Source organism: Acyrthosiphon pisum, chromosome A3 (assembly GCF_005508785.2).
Source record: "Acyrthosiphon pisum isolate AL4f chromosome A3, pea_aphid_22Mar2018_4r6ur, whole genome shotgun sequence".
NCBI lineage: Eukaryota > Metazoa > Arthropoda > Insecta > Hemiptera > Aphididae > Acyrthosiphon > Acyrthosiphon pisum.
The window spans coordinates 1,195,073-1,220,700 of NC_042496.1; the positions used below are offsets into that span (position 1 = coordinate 1,195,073).

At 29.1% G+C, this 25,628-nt stretch overlaps 1 protein-coding gene across 1 annotated transcript in view; it reads left to right on the plus strand.

The window, feature by feature from the left end:
• Positions 1-827: 827 nt before the first annotated feature.
• LOC100167765 (lachesin-like) overlaps positions 828-25,628 on the plus strand; it is a 223,919-nt gene continuing 199,118 nt past the window's right edge. Inside the window, exon 1 of the mRNA XM_029491271.1 lies at positions 828-1,313. The gene's annotated coding sequence lies outside the window, so the exon portion shown is untranslated. The remainder of the gene's footprint in view (positions 1,314-25,628) is intronic.

Sequence of the window (25,628 nt, forward strand, 5' to 3'; positions counted from 1 at the left end):
AACATCAACAAAAAAATTAACTTATAGTTTAAAAATAAATGATTTTTGCTGTGTAATTAAAAACTAATATTATTTTCATATTATAAGCACATGGTGCACCTACTATATATATAGTGTTGTACTTGCACCTATTTATATCTTCTTATAGGATAATAAACTAATGACTTTTGAAAAAAAAAATAAGTATACGTATAGTGGGTAAACAGCATATGATACCTAATAGACATTATTATTTATTCATGCAGTGGTTGGATAATGTCGTTGAGTTTTTCGGCTGATATTATGAATACTTCTATCCAATTAATTCGATGGCTGATGCGTCCTAAACGTTTTGTTATTATTCAAAGTAATTTGGTCAAGTAGGACATTTGTCTTGGAAATTTCCCGTAAAATATTATAATATAATATTGATTGTATGGAATTCGATGCTCGCCGGTGGAAATTATAAAAATGTTTGTATTTTTTTTTTTTTTTTTATCTTCACGAATAATAATAAAAATATACCAAACGTGTTAAACCGATGGTATACGCTTACGCGTCGGTGTCGCAGTCGACGTCGTCGGTTTTCGGGTGACGATGGAATCGTCGAGTGATGGTCGGGAGGAGAGAAGGGTTAGCGTCGGTGGCGGAAGGAGTTCCGGCGACGGGACGTCTCGGGTTTTTCCTGGGTAATCGGGAAATTTCGGCAACTTACCCCCACCCCCCCAAAGGCTATCGCGGTGAACTTTTTTCCACGAGTGACGTGGGCGGAGCTCGCGCACGTCTGGACCGAAAAACGCCGCGGAGCGTGTCGCCGACGCCGCCGCCGTGGTGGTGGTCGTCGTCGGTGGCGGTAGCGGGCCAACAGTCGTCTCGCGGTATCTGACACGGTGTGCCCGCCCGTTGCACGCGTACTTGTGTGGTGTCTCCGCGGTTCACGTGCCCACCGACAGAAAGTTCGTGAAAAACGACACAGAGACAACGTCCATCGCACACTGTCCGTATATCATTGCACGACCCCCGTCGAGCGATCGATCACGATTTCACCCCCCTCCCCAACATATATTCACCCATCCACCACTTAGAAATATTTTTACCATTAGATCATCTGCGGGCACCATGTGGTGGTCCACCTTGGCAGACACGCGGACTCGTACCTTATAGCGGTTTTCTTGTTTTGACCCTCTTGGTGCATTATTAGAAAAGTTTTGACGTTCGTGCAGCGTCGTATTCGCGGGGCATCGTTTTCCCGTCCGTCGTCGTCCTTGTTTTCGAATCGAATTTCCGACCAGCGATCCCGGAAGCGTCGTAGGTACACATATATGAAAGTGCAGGTAAGTTCGTCGAACCGTATAATATTATGTTTTATACTATGTCATAGTTCGTTAGTGTTATAGCAGGACGTGTCGTACGTCCCGAATAGTTTTTCCGGGGTCACATATACGTTGATTACAAAATAATCTATTTTTAAAAGAAAAATTCTATGTTTCGTCGTAAAAAGATCACTCTCCGTTTTAAATATATGAGAAATAGTATTTTAGACCCAGGAGCCGTAATCCATTATCAAAAGAATAGAAAGAATGAAATGTCTTGGTGTCTTAGTTCCTACAACGGTATATTGAGGGGTGACGAGTCGTCCTGCCGACCTTTAGATTAAACGCTTCTTTGTCACTCACTCGCTACGGTGCGTGGACCAACCGAAAATAGTAGATACGTTTAGGTTGATGTACACTGGTGATGGTTTCTGGTCGTCGTCAAACATTATTGAAAACCGTGTTTATAGATACCTTGGCTTTCTCTGTGTGTTATTAATTGGCTGTTTACATTCCAGTATGAAATCGAGAAGTCGTTTAAAAAAAAGAAAAACATTCTGTTAAAATTCAACAACATAATTATGAAGTCGTGTTGAATTTACAATCATTAATAATATTATTGTTAGAATAAAGTTTGAAATACTTAACATTAAAATACCAAACAGCATATTAAATAAATACAAGAAATGTCTAAAAACGATAAAGACGATTTATAGTTTACGCGATTGCACAAACATTCGAAATGTTATATATATTATAATAATTATTTGATTATTATTATTATTATTATTTTAATTGTATTAAGCACAACAAAGTACACCATTTATATAAAAAAAATTATTAAGATTACTATTTATAATACACGCATTTTAATTTTTAGAAACATATAATAATATATCACTTAATACTTTCTATAATTAAATTACTTTCATTTGGTATTTTTTTTTGTTGAACCCGTCATGTAAAATAAATACCTAATTATTTATATTGGGTATAAAGTTGTAACATTTTTATATTTAAATTTTGAAGTATGGTGAGTTTTTATAATTTAAAGTTATATAATAAATTGAATAAGTGTATTATTTTATAGTTTAACACTGAGTGCTGAGACTTAATAAAGGACGCCAAACCCCGATTTCGTAGAAAATATTATTATCAAGACTTATATTACAATATTCTGATTAAAATTAAAGTAACTTGACCACGTCATAACGTTTTTTTAGTTTTGGCCTTTGGGTATTAGGTCTTCACAATGGTACTACAGCATCATATTGCGTCCATTAATTTATTGGATAAGCCGTCAAAAAATGTAGTAGAAGTAAATTATCAAATCTGCGGCTAGAATCGTTTTATGAGGGCAGAATTTAAATTCTATATAAAACGTTCCACTACTAAGCAAGATGGTCTTACAATAAAACGATCCACACAGTTTTAGGTACCAATAGTTTAATAAGTATAGTACGTAATGTAATCCGAACTCTCAACTCTCAATCACTGTTTATATACTTTTTTTTTATCTTTTTCAACTATCTCACGAGTAGTAACAGATCAAAACGTATTAGGGTTTTAAAGTTTGGATGGGCAACGATGTACTGATATAAGTATTATACATTATAAATGTTTTTATTTTATAAAAGTTTGTGCAACTAGTAATGTAACCTTGTCGTCAGTAGGATGAGTTCGTGAGTCAACTTACGACTCCTATCAATATACTTACTATAGTTACTATAGTCTTTATTAAATTTTCATAGTTCATGAATATAATTTTCAAAAACCAATTAAAATAATCAAGTTAAAGTTTAAAAAGAAAAAACTTTTTTCAAGTAAACATTCACGTATTACATTATTATTTTACAATTATTATAAAAACAAATTAACTGTTATTTTGAGTTTAAGTTTGATCTCATTCAGCAGGTAGGACGTAGGTAAGTTATTACTTTATATTAAAAATTGTTCGACATATATTATACAATTTGAATTCAATTCATTCACATCGAGCTTTCTTGTTTTTGTATTTTATATGTAATTTTAAGTACGTAAATTATTATAATTGGTTTATGTGTAGTGTCAAAATTGACATGTCATTTGCAAATATTTAAATTGGTCGTGAAATTAATTTAACAATTGGTTTGAACTTATTAAATCGCTAATGAATGATAAAACTCGAACGGGTTTGTGGGCCACTTAAAAAATCTGTGCTAAATTATAATACAAGAAATATACAGAAGTAATTAAAATCAATTATTACCAGTAGTTATCGAAGATAATATAGTGACGCTCTCGTATCAGTGGAATACGTTCTCCAATTCCAAGTACTTATGCAAAATTCAATTTAATTAACTTCAAGGTGATATCCTGCAATAATATAATTATTATATAATTATTATACGAGTGATAAGAACAATTTATAAATATGAATAAAAAATGTTTTGATCCACCCTCATTGTAAGTTATGACTGATTACTCTTATCCTCGTGTCCTCTAGTTTTGAACCGTCCCTGGTTAACTTGCACGTCAGTCATAACTGCAATTAATGCACTTTAATATCGTTACAACTAAAAAAACACGACTACTGTTAATTTGGCACGGGCATTTATTACGTTGTTTGTGTAAAATACAAAGTCAAGTTCAAAGTCCTAGTTACGTCAAAACGGAGTCGTGTTCGAACTTACTTGAAGTGAGCCAACATAATAATATTATCCGTTGCAGAGATCAAAAATAAAGTTGAGGTAGGACTGAACAGTCTTCTGATGGATTTGTAGCCGGCTGTCAAATATAATATGGGTCGTCAAAAGTTTCTGAAAGATAATATATATACATAATATTATATATGTAGCAAAATAACCGCAGCAATAAAGAGCCATTTCGCTTATCACACTTACGAGTGTTTGGGACTATTATTGCACTAAACATTTTTAAAAAATGCATGCGATATTGAAACTAAATAAAAAAAAAAAATTCCCTAAAAAATGCAATTAAGTTTATTATTAGTTTAATATTTTTTAAATAAATAAATAAACAAGTTAACACTGTATTAGATTAAATTGAGAGATTTATTTTTAATTCAGACTCTTTCCCTATCTCACAAAATATATTCAACGAACCGATGCGATGTATGTTCGATTAAAACTATTATAGTAGTTAGTTACCATACGATTCTCTATAATATGTAGCTACAGTAATTATAGAAAAGAAACAAAGACGTACCTATACACTTATTTTATGATATCAATAATTGTTAAAAGTGCTTACATTTTTTAGAATATAACGAAATGTTCACAAAGTAATATATGTAAAGACAAACTTTGCGTTTGATTTCACAATTTCTGAAAACAAATGTATAATACCTATTGTATCTAGAATATTTTACGGACTACGACCACCGCATAAAGCAGATATTGCAAGAATTCTTAAACCATTAATTGTGATTTGTGATTAATGTGATTTCCCCATAGCTAACAAAATAGGTATAATAATGAAATGTTTCTTATATAAATCAAATATAATATTTAATCAAAATACATTTTTCTGCATACAAAATATAATTGTTACTATACAAATAGTTGTTATGAGATTGTTATTTAGTTAACGATTTGTATACATCCCGATATTTATCTAAAAGAAATCATGGCAAAAAATAACACTGTGTATAATAATATAATTATTGCAACAGCATTATCCACCGTGAAGTGCACTGCAATTTGTTTAGTAAGCACTCAATGTCTAGTAAAGGTGAAAAAAAATAAATATCAACTAAAGCCTTACCGTGTTTAGATAAAGACGGAAAATATGTGCCGGCGGCCGGTTAAAAATTCTATAAGACTAAATATATTGCAAAAGAAGAATGTAACCAGCGTTGTACATTTTCTTTTAACGTTATAGTTAATAACGGAAAATAATGTAATATAATAATAGAAGAAACGTTAGTGATTAGTGACAAGCTATTTTTCCCAATATTAAAACGTTATTACAAATGTCCAACAATACCAGTCCATCAGATAGTTTACCATCATGCAATGCTAGAAAAACTTAAATTTTTCTATTCAAAAGCTATAGGAGAACTACTAGAGATCCACAATTGTATTAAAAGTTGCTTAAATAAGTTGGCCGTATTAATAATACACACGACACACAAAGTAGGTACAAGTAATATTATTAGTAGTAGTATTAGGATACTGAAGTTGACGACGTTGAGAAAGTTATTACTTATTTATGTAATTTTAATCATACCAATGAAATTCAATATAGTAAATCAATTACTATAGAAAATGATGTATTATTGAGTGAAAATATATTGAAATATAAGTCAATTATTTATATTTAAATTTAAAATTGGGTTTTTTGTTGTATAATTACATAATTGTGTAAATTTACTGAATTGTTATAGAGGTTTCCAATTGCCGAAGACCAGATTTAACTTCAATACAAATACATGTTATTTAAAAATAACAGCATTATTTGATTTTGTATAATACGTATAATATGTATTTTATTCAGTATTAACCTTTTATTATGTATGAAGACAAATAAAAAACTTGAACATAAATTTTTATTTTTAAATACTGTATTTCAAACGAAAAATGCATTAATCAAACAAAATACATATAAACTCATAAAAACAAATTTACTTATGTAATAATAAAATTAATATTATTGAGTATATAATATTGTATATAATATATAATATATAGTATATACTCAATGTATACTCAACCTACTATAAACTAATTGTTGGAATTCAAAAAAAGATTAATTCAGGCAAATATGACTTGATTATTAATTTGATAAAAATAAAAATTGCACTTGAATTATATAGTAGGATGTGGTGGTGTAAGTGAAGGCAACGTTTAATGACACTATTTTAAGCATTTAACACGTCTTATAAAATATTAACTTATTTGATTTATCAAAGCATCGAATTCAAAAATATTAGGCATTAGAGTATGAAATAAAAAATGTATATATTCTCATCAGTACATATTTTATTACCTATATGGATAAAAATAGTAATTAATATAACTTTTCCCAAAAACCTATTGTATTGCAATGGCTTTAAATTGTATAAGAACAATGTTTTCAAAAAATGAACCTAATATAATTTTCAATTTAACATTCACAACATTGAAATCATAATATGTTATATTGAATTTTATTAAGGAAATACAATAATTTAACCACAGTTATTAAATTTAAAATTGTATCAAATTACAATACTGTTCATATTGAAATATCATTAATGTGTCACGTCATCCGTTTTTTCGAATTCCTAGAATCGTCTCGCCAGGACTCACCTTTTTCATTAAACTTAATTCCCCATAACCGATATTATTTCTTTGGCAGTAAATATTATTCATGCATGTCGGGGTTCGAGAGCACTAGCATATTTCAGACTATAATCAAATACAATTTTATATTATAATATATAGTAAGAATTTATTGCACAATACGTTCAAGTTAAAATTAAAACCACGATAATGGTGAATAATCTTTACCTATATAGAAATAATTAAAGACATTGTAGATCTCCAAGCCTCTTTCAGCATAATTATGCAGTAGTTAATTTCAGCTAGTTAGCAGTAGTTACGGCCGGTCTATACTTGTAGATTCTGCCACTTCGAAAAAATAGGATATTTTATAATACACTACCTATATATTAAATTATATTATTCATTAACCAGTGAACACAAAACGCAATAAAACACAATAATATAATAGGAATATACCTAGGACACATCATAATATCCATCGTGACCCCGACAATTGCAAAAAATTACATTTCATTCCTCCGAATCTTGTCGGTATGAGTGTTTTCACATAGAATAAACAAGTGGGAAAAATAATTTTTATATCTATGAGCAATTTCAATGCGATTCTAATTGGTATTATTTTTGTTGTACGTTTGTAATAATATATTATAAGATGTTTAGTGTTCACATTTTAATGGCATCTAAGTTCTAACTTAAAAAAAATATAAGTACCAATATCGTCTATACCTACTATATACGTGTTTTGTATCGAGTTATTCGTTGATATTATTATACGTACATATTTAGTTTGGAAAAAATATCATAAAAACCGTAAAGGTAATATCAAAAATATATATTTATAATTTTATTTTATACGATTTTATATTATATGTGAACATTGTGAACCAATAGTTTTACAACATTTAATATAATACCAGGTTTTATTCAATTTGATGCAATTCTCATTTCCGTTTTACATTTATAGTTGAACATCGTACTCACTTGGTTAGTTCTTTCTTTCATTTTTTTAAAATTTACGACGCATCTTGAATTTCTCAGATTATTGTACAAATATACTTTGAATCTCGAGTTTCTACTGTCTAAGTAAACTATAATATTGTAATATGCTTGCAAGAACAAAACAATATTCCTTTGTAATACGTTTCGTTTGAATTATTATTTCTACTTCCATACTTTATGGTTCTGGAGAAGAGAATTTGGCTTTAATACCGTGATACACAGTAACCACATGCTGAATTTTTTAACACATCAAGCTTATTTCACGTTTTTATACCTGTATAAATTAGAAATGTTCCTTACAACAACATGTTTGTTTTTATTGTTTTTTTTTGTGAAGCTACTCACTAAGATAATACATTATAAATTCTACGGACTACGATGATAATATATTATTATTAATTTGCAAAGCTAACTTTCTTCACTTTAAACAATATATAATTATACAACTTCCATTGTATTCGAAATTATTGTACGGACAAATTTTAGTGGTTGAATAAATTCTTTGTAATGAAAAGTTTCTCTGTAAATCGTGATTTCATGGTCAATTGAATTCGTTATAAAAAGATTATGTCGAAAAAATGTATTGCATGTCTGATGTCATGCATAATAATACATCAAATGGTTCGATGAACGTCAGTGCATTGCATTATACAGTATCATATTCACTCATATCCGACATCTCTGGCGGTCTGGACTACCTATTTTAAACGAATTAAAAAACAGCAATTAATCCTACTGTAGTTAGTCGTCTGTACTTTTATTGCCTATAGGTGGTCTAGCACAGAACTAAATACATCGAACGCGTGTGTTAATGAAAATAATATGATCTAGATAGAAAGTCGCCATTATGTGCATTCCAAGTCATATGGGAAGACACGATGAAATATTATGTTATTTAAGAAAATTGTCATCATCGTCATAATATTAATGTTAAAAATCAAATCAGAATGCATAATATGCGGCTCCCATATAGGCACATTTTACGTATTATTAGGTATATGAGAATTATACATAATACGAATTCCATGCTGTGCTTACTTCAGTGCTGCCCTACACCAGAGTGCAATAAACTGGCACGTAGTCACGCATCGTTTTATGATATTTTAAAATACCTGATAATACTATAGGGCTGTAGTAAACACCACAGTAAGGACTTCCACCGAGTTGAAAGGCGTGAGATTAACGTTTCTGGCCTACGAGAGTCATCTACCTACGAGATTTTCAGAAGCTTTGCGACTTAAAGCGGCAGCTGAAGCGTATTTTTTTGTTTTTCACTTGACAATTTTTGAATACATATCGAATAAACGAACGCAAATCATCCACTTGTCTGTATGTATAAAGTAAATAGTTCCACTAGAATAACGTCAGATCAATATATGTACTAGACTATACTAGAGGTATAACATGGGCATTCAATCTACAGCTGTCGTGCACGTTTCTGCAGTTGTAAATTACTTGATAATTTATTAAATTTATCAGTAAGTGACCCGTATAGGTATTACACAACACAAATCGGAATTGGTCGTCAAATATATTATATATAAATTATTGTCATTCAGTGTATTGTCGTGCTGTTTTAATGTTTTTTCTTGACTTCTTATTTAACTTTCCAGATACATCTAAATAGGCCATTTTTTATACGATTCCACTCTGTGTTTGTGAAATTCGTTACAGGTGTAATGATTTTGGCACGATCGTAAACAGATAACATAGAAATAACAAACTAAATTTAAGACTTTTATATTTTTAGGTGATATATTTAAATATTTTATGTTCTTCCGTATTCGCTTGACTCAATAATGTACATATTATTATCAAATAGTGTTTAAAATGAAAAAAAAAAATAATGACCAAGTGCGGATAGTTCATTAACAAAGGTACGTTTTTCTTTTATAAAACAATAATTTATAAATATTTACAATGTAATACTCCCCTTGCGGAAGTAAAAACAAAATAAAATTATAGTTATAGTAGAGATAAAAAATGTACAGCTACATCATGATAATATATACTGCATGGAAAAGGGGCGTTTGATTTGTTGCATACCGAAGTTTTTTTTCAATCCTATGCAAAGTTTTTGTCAAAAATTAAAATTTTTATCTAAATACACATTTTTTTTTGAAAAGCATACTTTTGAGTTTAGATAATTTATTTTAAATTTTAGTAGTAACTAATAGCCCAAAAGCATAATTATATTCAAATTATTAGTATTGAATTATTAATGTTTTAAACATATCAAATTTTATAAAGTTATGTACATTGTACAATATGGTTGGTTAATAACACATTTTATTATTAGGGTGGCTAGTAAAATTGTAATTTCATGTTTCATCTCCGCAAAAACAGCTTAGCTTATTTATATATATATACGGTTAAAAAAAAACCATTCCAAAAGGTAAATATGTTTGTCGTAATGCCAAAGTACCAAAAGGTTTTCTCCCCGTTATTAAATACTCGATGGACAAAAGAAAGAAACCCTGTACTTGTGATGCTATTTTTTTCTACTACAGCTTAAAATTTGAAACTTAATATATTTTTCCAAAGCGAAATCTTAGCTTCGGTGTTTGATAGTCAGATAAAATATTTAAAAATGTTTGAAGAAATAATATAGAAGATAATAGGGTTCTAACTTTTTAAGCTTGAGGATTAATACCATATTATACATTACGCATGGAACGAACGATTCAGAGCCAAATGTAATATACATACATAATATTTACCATCAATTATACCATTAACACGTTCGTTGCCCGTTGGTGGTACTGGACAATGTTATTATTGTCGAAATGGCTCATTAGTGCATATTATATTTTTTAAACTTTGTCTTCTTTTACTGAGCTTTGAAATAATGACTGGGATTTTTATTAAAAATTGTTACAAAGTTCAATTAACTAGTACCAGTATGACGTACAAAAACTGGACACGATCAATTTAAAAAAAGTTTCATGATTAAAAAAACGGTCTATAGTATATTAATATATTCATAATCTTTACGGTAAATATCATTGAAAATGACTAAATATTAGTTGGTAATTTAAACAGTCATAATATTATTGAAATTTGTATGACTACAGTGTATCAGAATATGAAATTTTGTTCAGGTGTAAATTAATTTTTAGCCATCGTAGTACTTATATTTATATATAAATCAAGTATGCGGATTCGTCTGAATTGCCAATTTTCTAAAACGTGGCTAGTTACCAAATATAATATTATATTTGGGCAATATGTTATTACTGTTATTGTTATTATTAATAATATCATTATCATGCGGCAATTGTCAATAAATAGATTGCATGTTATTTTTGAACGGCTAAAAATATGAAATTTTCGAGTATATAAATTCAATATAAAAGTTTAATATGTCACTTGTAATAGAGAGGCCATCAGTATTATATTGGGATCCATGATTGGGATCGTGTCGTTCGTTATATTATATAATAATAAATATATATATATATATATATATTGATACGTTTGAATGACTTATGGTTTACGATTTAGAAAGCTTCGCATTCCCACCCCCACCCCTCTACGTCACCGGATCCGAGGGGTCTTTTCTATATATAATACACCTTCCTCTTCTCGCGCCATCTCACTAACCCACCACCACCAACCAACAACCATACCCGCACCACAGCCGTCACCCGCCGACGGCGATAGATTGTTCGCGAATCAGCAGGAATCTCTCTGGCATAACGTTTTTGTGGCAGCGAAAAAATTATTTACAACTTGGTAATAATAATAATAATAATAATAATAGTAGTAACGGCTTTGTATATAGTTATTTCTTTATTTATTGGCCCTGCAGACTGGCTGTGGAAGTATTAATTAGTTTTCGCTGGTAAAGTAAACGTACGCGCGTTTTAAAGAAACACGAATCTACGCACACTATTTTAATGTTGATCGTACTAAACATCTATTCATCGTTTTGTAAACAAAAACAATATAGGCTTAATGTATTGTTATCATGATCATAATATTATAATACCAGCTAGTTTTATAGGTGATACCTAATCATTTGAATCGGATAAAATCCATATCGAAGAATCAATTGTTCCAAAAACTACAACTCTTCATACCTCTAAAATACTCAGCTGGACAATTTATTTCCATACATATGAGGACTTTTCGAATATATATTTCTTGTATCGATTTTAGATGAATTTATTTTAGATTTTCATTAGGTGCACATAAAATGATAGTACTCATACTATATTACCTACTTATAGCAGACTATAGTATACCTACTAAGTGTATCATAACGACATGTTCTTAATCATAGGTACTTTATTAGATATGAAATTATTAGAACGCTTGTGTACGATAATGTAATACAAAATAAATTATAATAATATGTCACCCAAGCCTGTTTATCCACTTTTCACATTCGCACGGTGCTAATAATTAGTATTTGGTAATACAATTGATGATAGTATAAACACATAACCATTAAAATAAATATGTCATCAATCGTTGCTATAAGTTATAATATTATATCGATGGTGAATGTAATTTAACTTATAATTTTAAATTGACTGTAAACGAAATCATATTATTATCGAATATACCTATACATATTTGTTGATATCAAAGTACATAGTGACAGACTGTCACTTAAAAATGAATGTTTGTCTGTCTGTCTGTATGTCTGCTCTTTATGCATTCTTAAACGGCTGGATAGATTTTAATGACATTTTTCGGGTGTATTTTAGTGGTTACCTACATGATGTAGATGCACAATTGGAGTTGGTAGGTCGAACCCGGAGAGTTGCTCAGACAGGGATTTTGAAATTTACGAAGGAAATTTTTGTGGTTAAAAAATTACTATCAAATATTATATTAGGAATATTATATATTGTTATTATTTTATTGTTTTGATTATAATCGTTTCTAACAATAGATTAAAAAAATGTTGTACAAATAATATTGAACGTATTTTGCAAATATAATCAAATATAAAAAATATTTTAACCGTCGTCACAATATAATATAGTTTTATTTTTTTCATCGAAATTATGAGTTCCTGATAATTAGGGAATATATTATATGCACTTATGCACTAAAAACCAGCTAAATATGCATGAAAAATTTAAAAAATAAACAAATGATTGGACGAAAAATGAAATGAACATATTGACAAATTGAAAAAACTAAAAAAAAATAAAATAAAAAATAAAAAAAATAAGAGTTGCATTGAATAATTAAAGTTGGTTTTAAATGTTCCGCTGTAAATCCTCGTCTGTTTGCTGCTAATACGTTTTTGAATCTATTAAACGAAAAATCTCTATGTAAAAAATTGTATTTATTTAAATTATTATAAAACACGAAACGCGCAATATACGGTACTCTACATCGGTCGTGGTAAGATTGAAACTAACTATAAATTATTAAATGTTCTGTTAAAATATCTGATAAAATTGTAATGGCTCACAGTTTTAAGATAAGTTTTGATTGTGACACTTGACGAGGCTTATTGAAAATTCTACTTAAGTAGGTACCTACCTTTACTCCGTAGGTACCTATAGGTGTACCTAACCATCTACTCTCACTATACTATCACTCAATAAGTGATAATTTGTGAAATACAAATAATTAAACTTTTATAAGATTCAGTAAAATATAAAATTACGGTGTTTTACAGCATTTTGTATCGAAAACCGTCAAATATTCGCTTAAAAACAGAAAAAACACAAATTATGCACTTTAAAAGAAAAAATGGTAAAATATATATTTCTGTCTAAGAATGGATGCTATTGGACAACCTAAAAAAAATATGCAAAATCATAAACATCCTAACACTACTGATAATATTGTGATAGGTAGGGTTGGATTGGGATGAACAAACAATTTTTTTAGGAGATTGACTAATAAAATAAGTTGATGTATAATTCTTTCACACACATTTGATTTATAAGTTTAAAATATCAAAACGCTTTTTTCAATAGTCTTATAATATCTGTATGTAGAATATTAAATTTTTTTTTATTAATTTTGATTACTTTTACGTATAAAATAATTTTTAATTTGTTGTTAATATTATTTTATTTGTCTCTTTCAGTAAAGAATACAGCTATATTGTTTATACTTAATTTAATATTATAATTATAACTTATATGTTATATTATTATTAATAATATATAATATATGATGTATCATTATTGTATAGTTAGTAATTAATAATTTAGCATTTATAGCGTATTATCATAATATATGCTTTATGAAGAACACTTGTTGGCCTATAGTCTTTGCACCACTGGTTTACCACCCACACGTACGATACATCTTTCCCTCTCTCCCTCTCATACGCACACACACACACACACACACACACACACACACACACACACACACACACACAATAAAACATGAGGCGGGTGAACACATTCTTTTCTTTCTTTTCTTTTCCTTGTTCGCTTCCTTCCGGTATGTTCCCTCCCCACTACCCTCTCAAACGGTCACCTACTCTTCTCCGACGTTTCCATTACTACCGTTTCCGGCTATAGTAAACACACATAGAGAATCTCCCCTCAACGTATGTTGGCCACACACTTATTAGTGAGGGATAAACTATTTTCCTCTGCCGCCGATAAATTAGCGCCGCTTGTATAATAGTATATACATATATATATATATATACGATAAAAGCTTTTTAAGATCAATTTGCCATTTTCAAAATATATAAAGTATACGGTTAGATCAAGGTGGTGGTGTTTAATGGGGTCACACGAATGACCTTTCAATACACCCGAATTTCGTCTCGCTTTTATCTTTTCGAAAATACCCATCAGTCGCTTTGTTGTATAGTAGGTTTTCAATGTAAATCATCATTGTATGGGTAATAATTGTAATGGGATTGGGATGTGTTCAATTTTAATTTAATGATAAGCCATTGGTCATTGGATACGAAAATTGTTTCTGAGTAGAGAGAGACACGTCGTGTTGTACGTAACTAGTTTGTAAAAACTCAATAAATAATGAATTAATTTGCCTCAAGTTGACACACTCATAAAATAGATATAAATATATACATATTATGAAAAACATGCATAAAAATAAATAAATGTTTATATGATTAGTTAAAAACATATATGTAAGAAATATTTTATAAGAAGAATATTGTAGGAAATAACATATACCTATAGGAATAAAATTGTTCTATTGTGAGTATTGTTACGAGTATAGTAGGGTAATTCACCAAACATTCTCAACTCCTTTTTTCATTTAACCGTGATTTTGTTCAATATTTAATTTGTTGTATTTTTTATACCTTCTTAATCAAATATTATGTACTGGTACCAAAATGTAATTTTCAATATAATTAGATCATCTTTTTTCTCTGTACATTTTTAAGCAAGTAGCTTCTGAAAATCATGAAATCTATATCGAAATTCAAATGAATAGTTTATGAATTAATTAAAATTAACATTATATTGTACTAACACGGACAATATGTCTACGATATTATGTTTAGAAGTTGCATTACCTTTACTAGGTGTATACATTTTTATGTTCAAATAACTACTCGTTTGGTTACAAAGATATATATTATAAATATTATAATAAAAATAAAAATAGTTTATATTATAAATAGCGAATAATAATATAATATTGTTATAATATTATACTGTCTATAATATTGTATTAGTGGCGTAAGACAATAACAATAAAAATAAGCTGAGTTAATACATCATAGCACGACAGAGGTGTAGCTAAATTGTCTACCCAAGACGCCGTGTCACTTACAACAGTAATATTCAAAATAGTACATATTAATATAGATAGGTTCTAACAATATTAATATTTATTACTTCGAGTACATAATATATCTCTGTTATTAAGAATTAATGAAATTATATATTAATTATTTAATTATTTCTCAATGAAAATAAAACGTTGAGTAATATGGTTTTAAAAACAAATAATCATCAAAAAGTTAGATGACTTTGTCGGAAATACTTTATAAATAAAAAAGCGAAAAAAAAAGTTTTTTTAGTTGTGACTGACTGTAAAATAATGTGATCACATCAGCATATTATAATATTGTGCTTGCCAGTAAATTCTGTTCGTGCGTCACTCATTATATTTCAAGAAACGATAAGTCTCTTATGGTCATAACGTCGTACATCCCACACGCGATCACAGTTCTAAAACTGTCTTTAGACGACAATCACAATGATCTATATTCGTCACCCATTTTTTGAGTAATCAGTCATATAATACACACAATATTATATTTTTAACGTCAATACAATCGCACAGTACCGGTATGACAATACCACCATTCATGCAGGTATTCTATTAATATAGTGTGTGTAATTATATAAGGAATTACAGAAAATACACTACAAAATATCTTAGAAATAATGAACTTAACAATGAAAAATGAATACAATATGAAAATAAGCAAAGCAAAACCGAAAGTCTTTGTTTGTAGCCGTAACGAAGGAACCCAAACTCAAATTTCACTAGATGGTGACACACTAGAACAAGTGAATGAGTACAAATACTTGGGAAGTACGATAACTGAGGACGGCCGTAGCACCAGGGAGATCATAAGCAGAATAAATTAGGCTAAATGTGCATTTCAGAGCAAGAAAAATATGTTTATATCTAGAAATATTGACATAAAAATGAGGAAAAACTTACTTAAGACTTATGTTTGGAGTGTAGCACTGTATGGAAGTGAGACATGGACCATAGGTAAAACGGAAGAAAAAAGACTCTTAGCGTTCGAGACATGGTGCTATAGAAGACTACTTAAAATAAGTTGGACAGAACACATAACAAATGAAGAAGTTTATCGATGAGCCGGAGAAACAAGGAGCTTTCTGAAGATCTTAAAAAGAAGAAGAGTCAAGTTAATTGGACACATACTGCGTAAAAACAGCTGTCTACTTAGCAGGATAATAGAAGGTGCCATTGAAGGGAATAACAGCAGAGGGCGACCGCCATTGGACTACATTAGTCAAACATATGGACTGCAGATTTATTATCTTATTGCGAATTAAAAAGGAAAGCGGAGAAGCGTCAGGAGTGGAGAATTGCTGCCAACCAGCCTTTGGGCTGTTAACAAAAAAAAAAATAATAATAATAATAATATCAGCATCATTGCTAATAATGCGTCATGTGCTCGGCGATGGAATCGTTTTACGGTCGTGTACCCACGAGATCGACGTGCAATTCCGTTCCCGACGAGTTTATCGCGTATTGTATTGCCATTTGTTATTATATAGTTATTATTATTATTTTATACGACCGACATAATAATATTGTGTGAAGTGTGTGTGCGTTTACGAGCCGTGTGGAGTGATAAAACAACAAACCCGTTCATAATATAATAATATAATATTGTTATGTGTACATTATATTTATCGCGTACGTTTAACACTCGGCACCGGCAGAGGAATCCGACCGACCGGTATGAACGTCGTATGCAGATTTGCGATATTTACATCGAAAAAGTTTTTTCCTAACCCGCATAAATTACGGAAGCACGTAACTATAATATACTATACTTTCGCTATGCTTTCTCCGACGTGTAATATGCTATTGAATTAATGATACACGCAAACGTATATGATACGAGCGTACGGTATACATTTATATTATTATTATTATTATTATTATTATTATTATCATTGCACTCGCGGGATTATTCACGATCGTCAACGGATATCTTATATTAGTTATTTCCATCATACTTCTTATACTTAATGTTGTTATGCGTATTGCACGCTCTATCACATGCATATATTATTATTATAAATAATTTTACTATCGATTCAATCGTGGTTACATTTTGATTATCAAGGAAATATTACGTAATTGGGTATCATCAATCGTTTTTAACTAAAAGTTTCGCGTTCTGGACCATGGTCAAATTGTATAGATGACACTTTGCAATAGTAAAATTAAAAAAATAAAACTCGTTTGAAAAGTTTTAATAATATTTATTCGTACGAAGAATGTATCGAACAAATACAACTTTCCCATATAAACTCGTTCATTTCTTTGCGGATAAAATATTACAGTTGCAATTGCAAGGTTTGTTTATTAGGATATAATAAATATTTTTGTAATACTCCAATGGAGAAAATTATATTATAAATATAAACTTCTAAAAACCGATCATTGCGCGATTGATCTTCACATAATAAATTGCATATTATATAAAATAAATAAAATAAACAATTTCAATAAATTCAAAATTTTATGTTATAATTTATAACGAAACATAATGTATGTATTAAAAAAAAGCTAAATATTATTATTTTTATGTGATGTTGTATTGTTCAACATAACGTATTAGTTTGAATTAATCTTCAATCAGCTTTGAACAAATTGGTTATGACTGACGAAAAAAACATTGATCAATTACTATAATATAGTATCGTTAAACATTATTTACTTTCATTCGTTCAGAAAATATTACATTCTATATACTAATGTGTCGAATAAACAGCTCTGAAGTAAAACAATTTTTATTTAAATTGCACATTTAATTAACAAGAAAACGACCAAAATAGTTCTAGAGTTTTCGCACTCAAAGTAGGAAAAGATGCTCTTATAAAATGTAATTACTGTACAGTTTTCTCTATTTTTAAAAATTAAGAAAAAATATTTAATTAGATCCGTTCGAAAAGCTGAAATTTTCACAATAACAAACACATTATTTTGATTCATTATACCGTCTAAATTTTAAACATCGTTCACATGCCTTTATGTGTTGATGATAATTTATGAGATACTTTGGTTTTTTTTTCAAACATTAACTATACAACTAAAAATATGTATAATAGTGTATACAACTAAAATATGTAATAATTATAATAAGTTACTTGTTAACTATATTGTATTACACCAATTATATTAAAAACGATTGGTATACTTAATAACTGATCCAATTAAATAAATTTGGAAAATAAATACAACATATTATATAAGTAGGTATAATAAATGTTCGGCGACCGTTTTTATATAAAAAAAAAAGAGATTACTTTAAAATAATATGATCGATTGTTGCATAATTTATAGAGTATAATAAAAAGAAAGTTGTGATAAAATATAATGTAAGATGATACTTATTTGGTTTTGTCTACGTTCTTATTTGTTTCGTAATTCACGAAATAGGTACACGAAATTTTCTTTAACAAGCAAAATTCAGTATTTTACAGCGTGCACGGCTTTTGGTTTTTGGAAAACTTCTTACATTTTAAGTGACTCGTCATCCTTAATGCGCTCACACGCAAACTCACTCTACCAGTAAACCAGGCGTTTTTCACTGAACACAAACTAATCAAATAATGAAACTTAAAAACAAAAGTTTCAGTAGCGAGTGTATGATGTCTTAATGATTCGAGAACGGGAGTTAAATTAAATAGCTTCTGTTCTGTAATTGTCTTTTAGAATCTTTGGCAAATTGAAAATTTAAACGATACCACAACCGTATATTATATCGACGCTTCGAATAATCTTGAGAGTTGATTGAATGAATAAACATAGGTATATTATGGGTACTATTCATACACATCCAAATAAATCATACTCATATTTAAGTATTTAACATACATGTTACACACAAAATTCAACATTATAGATAATCGATATACCTACATCAAATTTATATTGACTGTTATATTTTTAATTAGTTATTTATTAATATTTTAAAAATATATAGACTAAACTGCTTTGTAGTTGGTGTTTAGTGTTTAGTGTATGGAATATAATAAATTTAATAAATAATGTATAATTAATTATTGCATGTAAAATTATAATAAGAAATAATAATACTATTATATAATCACTATATCATATACAAATATTAGTGAAGTGATATAATAATATCTAACATTCAATTTTTTATTGTATCCGAATTTTCAAAAGATTATAAATACTTTGAATTTAATGTATTTTATAGTGATATTATACTGCCAAAAATATATTTGACTTTGAATTCTATAAAGAGGTCACGATGTTTGACCTAAGACATAAATCAGTCAATACAAATCGTCACTGTTATATTAAATATAATAATAAAAATAATTTATGTACGTCTTAGAAATAAAACAAAATTATACGTTTTGAATTATATAGTATGTATATTATTATTCACAACTTAAATCTCAGTAACTAATAAATCTAGATAACTCGTATTTTTGTCTTGTCATTTGAATATTATCCAAGTTAAATCAAAGATAGGTAAATTACTCAAAAAATACAAAGGTTAAATTATCCCCCACGAGATTTGATTTGATGATTGTGGAATGTACGCACAATCATTTTGTATTTTCATTTATCAAATATCACGTACAGTTATAACTTAACGGTAGCAGTTGGTACACGATTAATATAAAGTCCAGCCTTAATAATATAACTAATATTTATATGTAATGGGAATTGTACCAGTATATCACAACTACGCGCAATAAATATTTCTTATGAATTTAGCGCAATCTGATAAACTATGACTTATTATTCCACCATAAAATGTCAGTCTTATTTATTCGCAGTCAATAAATAAACAGTATAATATTAACGTCCCAAAGAGCATTTAATTCAAAAATTATTTAAATTACTAAATAGCTCTAGTATTTGAGTAATTTAGTATGAGCTACGGAAGAGAGGTTGGTATTTTAATACCTCAACATATACTGAACGTGTGATTTCTGTGACACTTCTTTCACGATTATGCATTGTTCAGTTTTTAAATACATATAGATATGCAATGGTAGATAACATAGAAAAGGAAATCACTCTGACTAAAGGGCTCTGTAGGCTTACCGTTTTATATCGTCGCAGTTTAAATGTAAATGCTATAAAGGCGTAAAGAGATACCTAGTCCTAATAGATTTTCTTCGAAAAATTAAAGTGCCGCTCTAATATTCCTTAGACTTTTAACGAACAGATAGACGACTAAGACAATGTGTCATGCTTGCCAAATAAAATCATTTATGTTTTGAATTTAAAAGCGTTAATAATACATTTTGTATTTGTTTATATTTTAATATGATTATCAGTAGAGTTTATTTTAATTTTAATAATAAATTATATTATTTGGTTTTTTCATCCATGCTTACCACATTATTATATAAATTTGGCCAATGTGAAATGCCCATTTTAGAACTGAAATATATTCTACAATACCCGCCAAAATTATACTCTGTCCAGTATCATATCGACAATGTAAATCGAATCAAATTTTTGATCAAAATGTTACGCCGATCGATTCAATATCAAAAATAATTAATAATAATATAATTTGTTTGCGGTAGAACGTGCAATACACATAACAATATTAATAGTGTAAGAAGTATGATGGAAATAACTAATATAAGATATGTATCCATTGAAGATCGTGAATAATCCCGCGAGTGCAATGATAGTAATATTAATGTGATATATTATTACAAACGTATATTACACGCTCGTATCACACGTTTGCGTGTATCATCAACCCAACTAAAAAAAAATTATTAACATATTTCACACATTGGTCATTATTAAACTATTATAATTCGCTGTGGACATTTTCCAACTTGTGTGGCTAAGGATATGATGATTTGTACGCGTAAGACTTAGTTAAAACACATCCGCGTAGTTGTCAAATGCCATGACTAAATTATGGTTCGTGTAAGAACAAAATATAAAAATAACTTTATAAACTAGGTACTTATTGCTTATAATGATATTCTATGTAATTATTATTAATAACTAATATTTAACTACGTATAAAATACAATTTCGACTTACCCCTTACTCTAACTGCCAAGTTTAATTCTACGATTTATCTGTGCGCGTTTTGTCAGTCAAAAGTGACTGACAATAAAGCTATGTTCCGGCGCCAGGGCCAAAACATGTGTGCCAACCAGGGGATATTATACGCGATCAAATTAGTTCCCTCTTGGATAACAAGGTAAGAATCAGTGTAGCCATATCGGGTGATGCATATGCACAAGATGACTGTCGGTCAAAACTGACTGACGGGGCCACAATAGAGAGTTTTTGCACAACGCCGGTAAAACACTCCGGTAAAAATAACGCTCGGTATATAAATACGGTAATATATTAACGTTGTACCTAGTTGCAACTTTAGCTTTTGCATTATACCGGATATAATATAATATTCCGTTAAAATATTTTATCACATTGTAAATATTATAACCATAACCGATATTAACCATTGACATATAAACAGATTTATGAGTTATGACAGTAACCTTTTTGATATCAAAATTTTAGATTCGTAAAAAGCGGGATATCAAAAACCGGTGACTGATAACGAAAACAGCTGTAATCACCAGCGTAAACTTTGACCAAAATCACAGACTAGAATACTAGATATTATAACCGATTGATGAGACATAACCGATAATAACCAGCAATTCGGTGACCGTTAAAACAATTGAAATAACCGATTACGATAATCAAATAACCGTACCGATATTTGGTACGCATGCGCAAAGGCTTGTTTTGGTACCTACATAACGTTAACGGGTTCATACGTTATTTTTAACCAGCGTTGTGCAAAAACTCTCTAATAATAATGTCCATATTGGTCACATAATATTATTATGACTGAAAAAACGCCTGGATACAAACCAGAAAAATATTCGAAAGCTCTACGAGATAACTAAGTGTCAGTCATATATGACCGGCATGACAGCGAGGGTGTTTTTTAATATTTAAGACTCATTGGGGACCCGTTTAATAGTTGTAATAAGTGCTAAAATTAGTTTTAATAAAACTAAAAAACTTTTTTAATTTAACTATAATATTATAAATTGTATTTTATTTTAATTTATTTAATTTACAATAGTAAAATTCACTCGGCTGCTACACAGTTTCACATGATATATATATATATATATGATTACCGCGGTTGTCTTTTGAAGGTCAAATTAAAATAAATATAATAAATACGACGTCCATTTGGACGGACGGGGAAAAAATGTTAGTGAAATAATCAATAATTATCATCGATATAGTTTATGTCTTATAAATTATTATAACTTATTTAGGTTTCGATTCACGGTTGTATTTTGTATGTTAACGAAATCAAATTTTAGTAAAAGCTCTTCGTCATGCAAAACTAGAGATCAGCCTGGTTCAGAATATAGTTTATTCCTGTAGGTTTAGATCATGGACAAACAAACACAATTCGATATTGAATAAAATCATTTAATAATAATAATGATAATAATAAAAACCATAAATAGTTATAATAATAATGAATAATGACTTGAATAATGTAAAGTATTCTTCTAATAATATTTTTTAATTTGTTTGGAATCTATTGAATATAAATATGGTATACTCTCTACTCTATTTAATAAAATGTTCTTTTGTGAATTTTAATATTTTTTATTTACTTTGTTCAACTTGATAATGGTACACAATTCATGGCCAATGAAGAGTTTTTCATACATTGAATACTGTAATCGGACATTGTGCGTAATACTCAATTTCTTACTTTCCCCATTACATCTTATTTACGTCATATATTTCTGGTAAGAACCTACTTACATAATACTTAATTCTTTTAAGAGAAGTCTAAATCCAAAAGGAATTAGGAATTAAGTCTGTCTGTGGCATTAATGAGTACATAAATATAATATTGTATTCAGTTGAAACATTATAACTAAATATTGTATTAACCTTATAAAACAAAAAATACAACAAGAGATTGGTATGCTACTATGGTATGTGAATTGATGTAATATAATTTTAGCATTTAAATTGGCATATTTATTTGGAATACAAAGTATAAAATCGTATATTTATGAAAAACTGTGGCGCTTACATAATATATTATTTATTCAAATGTATTATTTATTTTAAAGATAGTTTCCACTGTTTGGTAAATTGTAGGTGTTTTTAAACACATTCTTAGGATTTAAAATGACTGAACCGTATGAAACAAAATAATATTATTTACATACTCTGTTATACTGTGTTATACCATGTATAGGTACATGCATATTCTATTTAAACCAATTATTATATATTAAATATTATTGTATTATTATATACACGGTGAATAAGTTAAGAGTTTAGGTGCTTACATACTTTTGTGTAGAATATACTTTAACATAATATTAAACCTGGGACGATCTTCAGAGCAAAAATAATTATAGCACGCTCTCGCTAGTCGATTTTTACCTATATAAAAGGAAAATCTATGAAAATAATATGTTTTTGTTTATAAGTAACCACGAAGACGAAAATCTCACGAGAAGTCAGTCAGAAAGATTTTATCGTGTATTCAGCTCATATTAAAACATTGAATAGTTCAATAATGAATACCATTTTAAGTTCAAAACATGACTTTAGAACACCAAGGTATGGTATTGCAAAAGATTTATGAAGGGTTTGAAAGGAATTGTAATAGTTGTAAATAATATACTGATAAAACAAGATTGAAAATCTATACTTTGTATAACTGTATATTATTGTATTTGAATTTACATATTATATTAAAATATGACAATATTGTAATAGTTAAGATGTATTTTTTTTTATTGGTGCTTGATGAACGATGACACAACAAATTCATTTAACATACAAAATTATATCTAGTATAAAAAAAATTACATGTGCTGGTAGACCATTCAGTGATAAAATTCCTAAATCTAATCATATTTTCTAGTAATGATAATCAATATATACATTTTAGATCATCGATATAAATAATACAATAATCACTGCACAGATAGTATAATAGACTTTATAGACACATTTATAGTTATACACAATACGTTATTTCAGTATGCCTATTGTACGTTTAGTTTGGTGCGACTCGTAAGGAAATTTAATTTCACGTCCATCGCTGCATAAATAATTATTATAGGTTTTTTCTGACCACGCTATGCACCGTGCACAGGACTTAGGTTGTTTACGATATAATGTAGACAAGCGTAGGTAATGTATTGTTTATTTTAAGGATGGAAAGCGAAAGATATAAACTACCTATACGTAAAGTTATACGGAGTGATTTTGAACTAAAGAAAGTCTAAGACCCAAAACTTTGACAATATGAACCCTGTGACCTCGTCATATACGGTGGCTACCATGTACACACTTCACTATGGATATTTTGATAACACTCGAACTCAAAGGGGGGGGGGGCGAGAAAAAGTATAGAAAACTTTGAATTTCCGCCTTCGACCATTGTTGACTTATGTCCATTGCGTATACGAGTACACACCCTGCAGTCGCTTTGTCGCAATGTCCAGTCCGTGAAAAGCCTGTAAACGATTTAATTTCGAAAAAAAAATAAAACACGTCACACTATTGTATTTTACGACCAGAAATTTGTAATTCGTGCAATAGCCTCGTCCTTATTATGCGTATTAAATACCATGTTTATCAACGGTTTTGTGTTATGTATTTTTTAAGCGTACTTTTATACCAGTGAAACCATTTTACGTTATCTGAGCACGTAATTATCAGTTTAGGCCCCTAAATATAGTTTTCAGTACGCCAGAAAGGCCTTTCAATGCTCCAGGGGCTTGTTCCTTATGTTAATTTTAACTTGCCATTTTTTTTTTTTTTATGTAACTATAAACATTCAATTATTATTACTATTATGTTTTATTATAATTATTATTGGCTTCAAAATCAGTAGTTACATTCGTCTATTGTATATTTACAAAAATAAATTATAATTTTAAATACAATATTATGGTTTGGATTCATCTGTGAAAGATTATAAGGCTAGGGTGTTGTACTATTTACAAAGTTTTAGAATTTATTTTAGTTAGACAATTAATGAATTTAGTGCTGTTTTTTCGTTAAGAGATTCTTTTCAGAGTTGTTTGGTAAGAATAGGTTATTTCGTATATTTTAGTATTATGTGTAGAATTATGTGTTGAGTTGTTTCAACGCCAACTTGGCATTTATTGACTTTGGATGGAGGATATTTTTTGATGATAAACGACTGAGTTAAAAAGGAATTTCCTATTCTGGCACATGCTACGGAGATTTCCTATTTTATTTTTAAATGCGATGAAATGTCCCATTTTCAATATTGGTGTGACTTTTCCATTAGGTACTATTCTTACATAAATAT